We start from the raw sequence: 10712 nt of genomic DNA, 5'->3' as shown, positions 1-10712 counted from the left end.
TATATATATATATATATATATATATATATATATATATATATATATATATATATATATATATATATATATATATATAAATATCAGTTGGACTCCATATCTGATATCTCAATGCATTGCAGGAGTAGTTTTATCTCTTCTGATTTCATTAAATTGTCATTGTTCCCTATTGGTCCCTATTGCTTCCTCTGCGTTGTTAAAGATTGAATTCTGTTAAAATTTGTTATTATATTATACTATACTGTACCTGAAAAAATAAAACACTGTTAATTTTATTTGTATTTTATGTGTATTTGTAATGTGTATCTTTGTTCTTATTTTTTAATGACAAAGATAAAAAAAATAAAAATAATTTTATTAAATTAAAAAATATATATATATATTATACTTTTATACTCTCTTTGTTTCATATTCCCAGTATTTCTGCATCTGTACTTCTAATAGGGTCTGCTCTTAATATCTATACTGTCACAGTTTTATTCTGTTTCTATGTCCCTGCGACGGAAGGAATCTGCTGGAACATTGAAAATGATGGACTGGACCTCAACCCCACTGAGCAAATTTGGGGCGAGTTGGAAAATAAATTGGACAGATCTATTGTACCTTCAAAGGAAAGCCTTCGGCTTGAGTTGCAGAAGGCATGGGATAACATTAGTGTTGAAGTTCTCAGGAAATATATTGACACTATGCCAGAGAGATGTGCTTCTGTAATTGCTGCAAAAGCTGGACATACCAAATATTAAAGTTAAAAGTGGATAAAAACAGTACGACCCACTTCATCTGATATTTGCTGTGCTCAGAGCAACCATCTGCATTTTCATCTGTTTCATGAACATTATGAAATGAAATCATGTTTTGGAGGCAAAAAAGGTAGATATTTGTCAGATCTGTCAGGTGTTCTAACAATTTTGGCCACCACAAATGTCTTTTTTTGTACTCTGAACAGAGGAATTGTTGACAATTCCTTTAGTGCGTAAAAAGTAAAAAATCTGTCATAAAATGCTCCAAAAACCACATGTGACTCATGTGGCTTTTTCACCTCTGCACTCCACGCTGCTCAGTAATGCCGATGGTGAGGGCAGCACAGAATAATGTGGCATGTACCCTCCTCCAGCTCTTATGCTGTTTTGTTCACAGCATGGATTCAACTCTGCAGCTGGCCACTGTGGTGAACATAAGGAGAGGACAAATTTCCAGCTTTCTGTCAGCTCTCTTCATACAGCTAGCTTGCTGCTCACAGTTGTACAATAAGGTTACCTGGTGGCATACTGTTGATGCCTACAACATCATTATAGCAACCAATTTGGATATGCCTACACTGTCTGAATCCCAGTCCTGATTTTGGGATGCAAAAAAACACTTTGTGATTGTCCATAATATGAATTCAGTATTGAATTGGCCTTTCAGTTAAAGAGTTCGTTAGAATTAAATTAGCCACACCTCACTAAAATTTGATTTGGAATGACAAAAAAGATGAATTTTAATTCAAATACATTTCTGGGAAATAAAGTGTAATACCGATTACCAATTAAGTTTCCTGGTAGGATCTCTTACAGCTGCATTTTGGATTAGCTGTAGCTTGTTTATTAAAGATGCAGGACAGTCATCTAGTAGTGCATTACAGTAATCCAGTCTAGAGGTCATGAATGCATGAACTAGCTTTTTGCATCAGAAACATGTAACGTTCAGTAGCTTGCTGATGTTTCTAAGGTGGAAGAAGGCTGTTTTTGTAAAATGTGAAATATGATTTTCAGAGTTGCTGTCTAACAAAACACCCACATTTTTTGACTGTTTAAAGAAAATTGTATTCTAAGAGATTCTGTGTACAGGTTTTCGGTCCAGTAAGTAATATATCTGTCTTATCTGAATTTAATAGAAGAAAATTCCTGGTCATCTAATCTTTTACATCTTTAACACTGTTATCTTAGATAATTATTCTGGTCTTGATTAAATATATAGCTGAGTATCACCAGCACAGCAATATAAACTAATCCCATGTTTTCTAATAATATTACCAAAAGGCACCATGTACAGTATACTGAAAACAGCAGAGGGCCCAGAACAGATCATTGTGGCACTCCATACTTTACTGGCGTTAACTTAGATGATTCCTCATTTAAATAAACAAAGAGGTAACGGTCAAACATGCAGGATTTAAATAATTTTAATGCCTGTCACTGAATACGAGTATAATTTTGTAATCAGTCTATGAGTATGTTGTGGGCTACAGTGTCAAACGCAGCATTAAGATCAAGTAAAACTAGGAAGGAGATGCAGCCTTGGTCTGATGCAAGAAGCCATTTGTAATTTTAACAAGTGCCATTTCTGTGTCATGATGGGGCCTATCACTGTTTGCACAAAAATGTTAATCAGCACTGCACCAGTGTTATCAACATTGGTAATAATAAGAAATATTTCTTAGGCAAACCATCATTTTAGAATGATTTCTTAAAGGGGTCATAGGATGCCCATTTTCCACAAGTTGATATGATTCTTTAGGGTCTTAATGAAAAGTCTGTAACATAGTTTGGTTAAAATTTCTCAATGGTAGTGTAAAAAACACCTTTTTACCCTGTCAAAAACAGCTATTTTCAGAGCATGCAGATTTGTAGCATTTTCCTTTAAATGTTAATGAGATCTGCTGACTCCGCCCCTCTCTTCCGAGCCGCTCTCAGAGAGACTGTTTACTTTAGCCGCATTCATCGTGAAACTTGCTAATTAGCACATTATTAGGAAAGGCGATTTGCAAAGATTCATTAAAAAAACCTTACACTCACTTCTTCTGTAGGTGAAGCTGGATCACGAATGATTTGCGCGAACATAGACGCATTTATGTAGATCGGGGGCGCATTCCCTTCAAAAACAAACATAATCCACTGCATCTTCAGCGGCTCAGATGTCGGGAGTAAATGAAGACTGCTATTTTCATTATTACATCCAACAACAGAAGACCTCAATCGCTTAGGAGTCATTCTTGTCTACAACTGCTCCAGCGATGAAACAATGGCGGACTGATGACAGTTCACTCAGATCGGGCCGGCTCAATTTGAGAAAGGGGTAAAGATTTTAGTAGATTAACAAAAAACCACTGGGTGGATTTTTATCATTTTAGGGTGGTTGTGTGCACACACTGCCAACACATATTTCAGTTCAAACAACTTGTAAAAGTGCATGTAGTATTATATGACCCCTTTAAGGATCATGTGACTCTAAAGCCTGGCTTAATATTACTATTTTTACAAAATTTCTTTTGTTTTTGAAAAGAGGTTTTCAATTCTGAATTGCATATAACTGTGTAAAAAATAGTACATTTGTAGAATATTACATAGCTTTTAAATAGGTTGAGATTTAACCAATTCATTTACCCTTAAAAGGCGTACTTAAGGATATGGGTGTCACATTTCAATTCAGTCTTTTGTCATCTTTGTTCAAATAATTCCTAACCTTAGGAATACAGCTAAAGCATTGCAGTGGTATTAACTGCCCTCAATCTAAATGGTTTTCCAGTTAGTGGCTGTTTCCGTCCTGTCGGATGCTTTGTCCTGTCAGCCAGTGACACACGTAATGCTTAAAAGGTTTGTGTGATAAATTGCCTGTCCAGATACGAATGATAGCATGAATCATTGGAGTCGTGCCTCAGAGGTACGGAACCAACCCTTTTTTATATAAGTGCCACACATTACACTTAGCCGTGCTGTCAAGCGACAAGAAGACGCTGAGTCAGGAGGAATCTTACGCATAAATTAATTTATCTCCAGCTTCGAGTTTAAACTGTGTGTCCTACATACTAATCGATATTGTCTGTGATAAGCTCAATTCTGCTTTGTATTTACCATAGATTTCTTTTCTAGCACTGTAATTCATACACTCCCCATCTTTATCTCCCTTCTGAGTGAATTTCTTTTCTCTCCATTCTGTCAGTCTTCTCATTCTCTTCGCTCATCTTTTTGAAGAGGGTTCATTTGCTCCCTTAAGTTCAAGGCTTCAGACTCGCTCTCTAGTTTTGTTGTTGTTCCCCGCTGTCCATTTATCATTTTCTCTGAGTCACTCTATCTCTCTTGTATCAAGACAAAGAGAGTCACTCTGTACAATAACCCGACCTGCACAAAGACTCCTCTGTAGCCCCTGGATCAAAAATAGCAGCACTTCAACAAATTTAGCGGCATCCATTCATTTTCTGGAATGCTTTTATGAAAGATCGCCTGTTTTGTTTAAAGATGGAAGATGTTTGGCTTGCAGCAGGCCTTTTTATGAATTGATGCTGCTGTAGCATTTCCATGGACACTAAAAGCATAGTTCTTTCATTGTAATATTTCTGTCATTTGAAGGATTTTTTTTTTACTTTCCATGTCATGATTACCTAGCAACATGGTATTGCATATTAAATGAAGGCTTTCTAAATGGCATGATCTTTCTCTTCATGCAGGTTGGTGACTTTAGAGAACAGCCCTGCCATCACACCTGAGCTTCCAGAATATGTCCGCCCTACTTGGTAGGTAGTTGCCTCTTTAAGTGTCCACTTTCTTTTTTAATTAAATGTCAAGATGAAAGCCAATGCCAATTTAACTGTCAAATGGACATGCCCTGAAATGCAAGTCACAGACGTTTCTAGTTGAATTCATCATCTCAATTTAAATTCTTGTTGACCTCAATCCTTTGAAATTATTTTTAAACGGTATATGTTGCCATTATTTGTCTGTATTTTCTTATCCCTTTGTCATTACAAACTCATATGATTTTTTTCTCTGAATCACAAAAAAGCAAAAAATATCCTGGACACTCCTTTTAATTTAATGTAGGTGTATAAGGATAAGTATAAGGACTTGATTGGTTGAGCTCCAAAAAGGATGCAAAAGCACCATTAGAGTATCATGAAAGTGGTACACTATATTCCAAGTCTTCTGAAGGTTTATCAGAAGAGCAGACTAAAATTGTATCATCTGCCATAGCTTTCCTTTGTTTGTTCATGAGAGAAGTAGTGAGACTTCTACTTCTACTTCTTTTCTTTTGAGCCATATCATTTCAGTGAATCTGACTTGTATTTCAAGGAGTGCCTTTTGGGCTTCAGGACACCTTAAAGGGATAGTTCACACAAAATTGAAAATTCTGTCATTAATTGCTCACCCTCATGTCGTTCCAAACCCGTTCGGAACTCCAATTAAGATATTTTTGATGAATTCCGAGAGCTTTCTGACCCTGCATAGACAGCAATGTAACTGACACGTTCAAGGCCCAGAAAGGTAGTAAGGACATTGTTAAAATAGTCCATGTGATAGTCCATCAGTAGTCCAACTGTAATGTTATGAAGAAGAAATTGTTGAATAAAGTCGTTATTTTTGTTTTCTTTGTGCACAAAAAGTATTCTCATAGCCTAATAAAATTAAGGTTGAAACACTGATGTCACATAACTGTAATAATTGTCCCTTCAAGTTTGCTTTTTTTAATACGGATCAACGTTAACTGCCATATGGCCTTGAAATGCATTTCACTGATTTGTACTGCTGAATTTACAAAGCAGAGTTTAATTCATCCTCTTCAATTTTATCAATTCTTGCTGGCTGAATGTTAACTAAGTTGACCTCAATCCTTCAATGACATTTTTTTTAAATTTGAAGTCAGTTTGATTGTCAATCAGCAGTTAATACATTTGATGTACTCTTTTATTCATTTAATTAACACAAGGCAATTTCTTATTCTGGTCGGTAGTTGTTTAGCTCTTTATTCTGCTCAGCCAGATCCTTTTAGTGGTTGTCTCTTATTCTCGTATTTTGAATTCACTTAAATGTTATTTTGGTTGGAATAGAACCGTGAATACGATGATTTACAAAGTGACTGAGGCGACACAAAAATTGCTGGTTTTGCTTCCTTGGGGTTGTATTAGAATTTATATATATATATATATATATATATATATATATATATATATATATATATATATATATATATATATATATATATATAAATATCAGTTGGACTCCATATCTGATATCTCAATGCATTGCAGGAGTAGTTTTATCTCTTCTGATTTCATTAAATTGTCATTGTTCCCTATTGGTCCCTATTGCTTCCTCTGCGTTGTTAAAGATTGAATTCTGTTAAAATTTGTTATTATATTATACTATACTGTGGTGGCCAAAATTGTTAGAACACTTGGCATATTTAAGAGGTTTCAGTTGTTTTTGTTGAATTGGCCATTACAATACCAATAAAACAAACTATTGCCGGAACTACCTGCGACGGAAGGAATCTGCTGGAACATTGAAAATGATGGACTGGACCTCAACCCCACTGAGCAAATTTGGGGCGAGTTGGAAAATAAATTGGACAGATCTATTGTACCTTCAAAGGAAAGCCTTCGGCTTGAGTTGCAGAAGGCATGGGATAACATTAGTGTTGAAGTTCTCAGGAAATATATTGACACTATGCCAGAGAGATGTGCTTCTGTAATTGCTGCAAAAGCTGGACATACCAAATATTAAAGTTAAAAGTGGATAAAAACAGTACGACCCACTTCATCTGATATTTGCTGTGCTCAGAGCAACCATCTGCATTTTCATCTGTTTCATGAACATTATGAAATGAAATCATGTTTTGGAGGCAAAAAAGGTAGATATTTGTCAGATCTGTCAGGTGTTCTAACAATTTTGGCCACCACAAATGTCTTTTTTTGTACTCTGAACAGAGGAATTGTTGACAATTCCTTTAGTGCGTAAAAAGTAAAAAATCTGTCATAAAATGCTCCAAAAACCACATGTGACTCATGTGGCTTTTTCACCTCTGCACTCCACGCTGCTCAGTAATGCCGATGGTGAGGGCAGCACAGAATAATGTGGCATGTACCCTCCTCCAGCTCTTATGCTGTTTTGTTCACAGCATGGATTCAACTCTGCAGCTGGCCACTGTGGTGAACATAAGGAGAGGACAAATTTCCAGCTTTCTGTCAGCTCTCTTCATACAGCTAGCTTGCTGCTCACAGTTGTACAATAAGGTTACCTGGTGGCATACTGTTGATGCCTACAACATCATTATAGCAACCAATTTGGATATGCCTACACTGTCTGAATCCCAGTCCTGATTTTGGGATGCAAAAAAACACTTTGTGATTGTCCATAATATGAATTCAGTATTGAATTGGCCTTTCAGTTAAAGAGTTCGTTAGAATTAAATTAGCCACACCTCACTAAAATTTGATTTGGAATGACAAAAAAGATGAATTTTAATTCAAATACATTTCTGGGAAATAAAGTGTAATACCGATTACCAATTAAGTTTCCTGGTAGGATCTCTTACAGCTGCATTTTGGATTAGCTGTAGCTTGTTTATTAAAGATGCAGGACAGTCATCTAGTAGTGCATTACAGTAATCCAGTCTAGAGGTCATGAATGCATGAACTAGCTTTTTGCATCAGAAACATGTAACGTTCAGTAGCTTGCTGATGTTTCTAAGGTGGAAGAAGGCTGTTTTTGTAAAATGTGAAATATGATTTTCAGAGTTGCTGTCTAACAAAACACCCACATTTTTTGACTGTTTAAAGAAAATTGTATTCTAAGAGATTCTGTGTACAGGTTTTCGGTCCAGTAAGTAATATATCTGTCTTATCTGAATTTAATAGAAGAAAATTCCTGGTCATCTAATCTTTTACATCTTTAACACTGTTATCTTAGATAATTATTCTGGTCTTGATTAAATATATAGCTGAGTATCACCAGCACAGCAATATAAACTAATCCCATGTTTTCTAATAATATTACCAAAAGGCACCATGTACAGTATACTGAAAACAGCAGAGGGCCCAGAACAGATCATTGTGGCACTCCATACTTTACTGGCGTTAACTTAGATGATTCCTCATTTAAATAAACAAAGAGGTAACGGTCAAACATGCAGGATTTAAATAATTTTAATGCCTGTCACTGAATACGAGTATAATTTTGTAATCAGTCTATGAGTATGTTGTGGGCTACAGTGTCAAACGCAGCATTAAGATCAAGTAAAACTAGGAAGGAGATGCAGCCTTGGTCTGATGCAAGAAGCCATTTGTAATTTTAACAAGTGCCATTTCTGTGTCATGATGGGGCCTATCACTGTTTGCACAAAAATGTTAATCAGCACTGCACCAGTGTTATCAACATTGGTAATAATAAGAAATATTTCTTAGGCAAACCATCATTTTAGAATGATTTCTTAAAGGGGTCATAGGATGCCCATTTTCCACAAGTTGATATGATTCTTTAGGGTCTTAATGAAAAGTCTGTAACATAGTTTGGTTAAAATTTCTCAATGGTAGTGTAAAAAACACCTTTTTACCCTGTCAAAAACAGCTATTTTCAGAGCATGCAGATTTGTAGCATTTTCCTTTAAATGTTAATGAGATCTGCTGACTCCGCCCCTCTCTTCCGAGCCGCTCTCAGAGAGACTGTTTACTTTAGCCGCATTCATCGTGAAACTTGCTAATTAGCACATTATTAGGAAAGGCGATTTGCAAAGATTCATTAAAAAAACCTTACACTCACTTCTTCTGTAGGTGAAGCTGGATCACGAATGATTTGCGCGAACATAGACGCATTTATGTAGATCGGGGGCGCATTCCCTTCAAAAACAAACATAATCCACTGCATCTTCAGCGGCTCAGATGTCGGGAGTAAATGAAGACTGCTATTTTCATTATTACATCCAACAACAGAAGACCTCAATCGCTTAGGAGTCATTCTTGTCTACAACTGCTCCAGCGATGAAACAATGGCGGACTGATGACAGTTCACTCAGATCGGGCCGGCTCAATTTGAGAAAGGGGTAAAGATTTTAGTAGATTAACAAAAAACCACTGGGTGGATTTTTATCATTTTAGGGTGGTTGTGTGCACACACTGCCAACACATATTTCAGTTCAAACAACTTGTAAAAGTGCATGTAGTATTATATGACCCCTTTAAGGATCATGTGACTCTAAAGCCTGGCTTAATATTACTATTTTTACAAAATTTCTTTTGTTTTTGAAAAGAGGTTTTCAATTCTGAATTGCATATAACTGTGTAAAAAATAGTACATTTGTAGAATATTACATAGCTTTTAAATAGGTTGAGATTTAACCAATTCATTTACCCTTAAAAGGCGTACTTAAGGATATGGGTGTCACATTTCAATTCAGTCTTTTGTCATCTTTGTTCAAATAATTCCTAACCTTAGGAATACAGCTAAAGCATTGCAGTGGTATTAACTGCCCTCAATCTAAATGGTTTTCCAGTTAGTGGCTGTTTCCGTCCTGTCGGATGCTTTGTCCTGTCAGCCAGTGACACACGTAATGCTTAAAAGGTTTGTGTGATAAATTGCCTGTCCAGATACGAATGATAGCATGAATCATTGGAGTCGTGCCTCAGAGGTACGGAACCAACCCTTTTTTATATAAGTGCCACACATTACACTTAGCCGTGCTGTCAAGCGACAAGAAGACGCTGAGTCAGGAGGAATCTTACGCATAAATTAATTTATCTCCAGCTTCGAGTTTAAACTGTGTGTCCTACATACTAATCGATATTGTCTGTGATAAGCTCAATTCTGCTTTGTATTTACCATAGATTTCTTTTCTAGCACTGTAATTCATACACTCCCCATCTTTATCTCCCTTCTGAGTGAATTTCTTTTCTCTCCATTCTGTCAGTCTTCTCATTCTCTTCGCTCATCTTTTTGAAGAGGGTTCATTTGCTCCCTTAAGTTCAAGGCTTCAGACTCGCTCTCTAGTTTTGTTGTTGTTCCCCGCTGTCCATTTATCATTTTCTCTGAGTCACTCTATCTCTCTTGTATCAAGACAAAGAGAGTCACTCTGTACAATAACCCGACCTGCACAAAGACTCCTCTGTAGCCCCTGGATCAAAAATAGCAGCACTTCAACAAATTTAGCGGCATCCATTCATTTTCTGGAATGCTTTTATGAAAGATCGCCTGTTTTGTTTAAAGATGGAAGATGTTTGGCTTGCAGCAGGCCTTTTTATGAATTGATGCTGCTGTAGCATTTCCATGGACACTAAAAGCATAGTTCTTTCATTGTAATATTTCTGTCATTTGAAGGATTTTTTTTTTACTTTCCATGTCATGATTACCTAGCAACATGGTATTGCATATTAAATGAAGGCTTTCTAAATGGCATGATCTTTCTCTTCATGCAGGTTGGTGACTTTAGAGAACAGCCCTGCCATCACACCTGAGCTTCCAGAATATGTCCGCCCTACTTGGTAGGTAGTTGCCTCTTTAAGTGTCCACTTTCTTTTTTAATTAAATGTCAAGATGAAAGCCAATGCCAATTTAACTGTCAAATGGACATGCCCTGAAATGCAAGTCACAGACGTTTCTAGTTGAATTCATCATCTCAATTTAAATTCTTGTTGACCTCAATCCTTTGAAATTATTTTTAAACGGTATATTTTGCCATTATTTGTCTGTATTTTCTTATCCCTTTGTCATTACAAACTCATATGATTTTTTTCTCTGAATCACAAAAAAGCAAAAAATATCCTGGACACTCCTTTTAATTTAATGGAGGTGTATAAGGATAAGTATAAGGACTTGATTGGTTGAGCTCCAAAAAGGATGCAAAAGCACCATTAGAGTATCATGAAAGTGGTACACTATATTCCAAGTCTTCTGAAGGTTTATCAGAAGAGCAGACTAAAATTGTATCATCTGCCATAGCTTTCCTTTGTTTGTTCATGAGAGAAGTAG

At 36.2% G+C, this 10712-nt stretch overlaps 1 pseudogene; it reads left to right on the top strand.

Moving 5' to 3' along the window:
- Window positions 1-10712, top strand: part of LOC107565983 (importin-11-like) — a 185769-nt pseudogene that overhangs the window by 101543 nt on the left and 73514 nt on the right.

The sequence above is a fragment of the Sinocyclocheilus grahami genome, unplaced genomic scaffold (assembly GCF_001515645.1).
Source record: "Sinocyclocheilus grahami isolate Dianchi unplaced genomic scaffold, SAMN03320097.WGS_v1.1 scaffold1038.1, whole genome shotgun sequence".
Lineage (NCBI taxonomy): Eukaryota > Metazoa > Chordata > Actinopteri > Cypriniformes > Cyprinidae > Sinocyclocheilus > Sinocyclocheilus grahami.
This window is presented reverse-complemented; position numbering and strand designations above follow the sequence as displayed.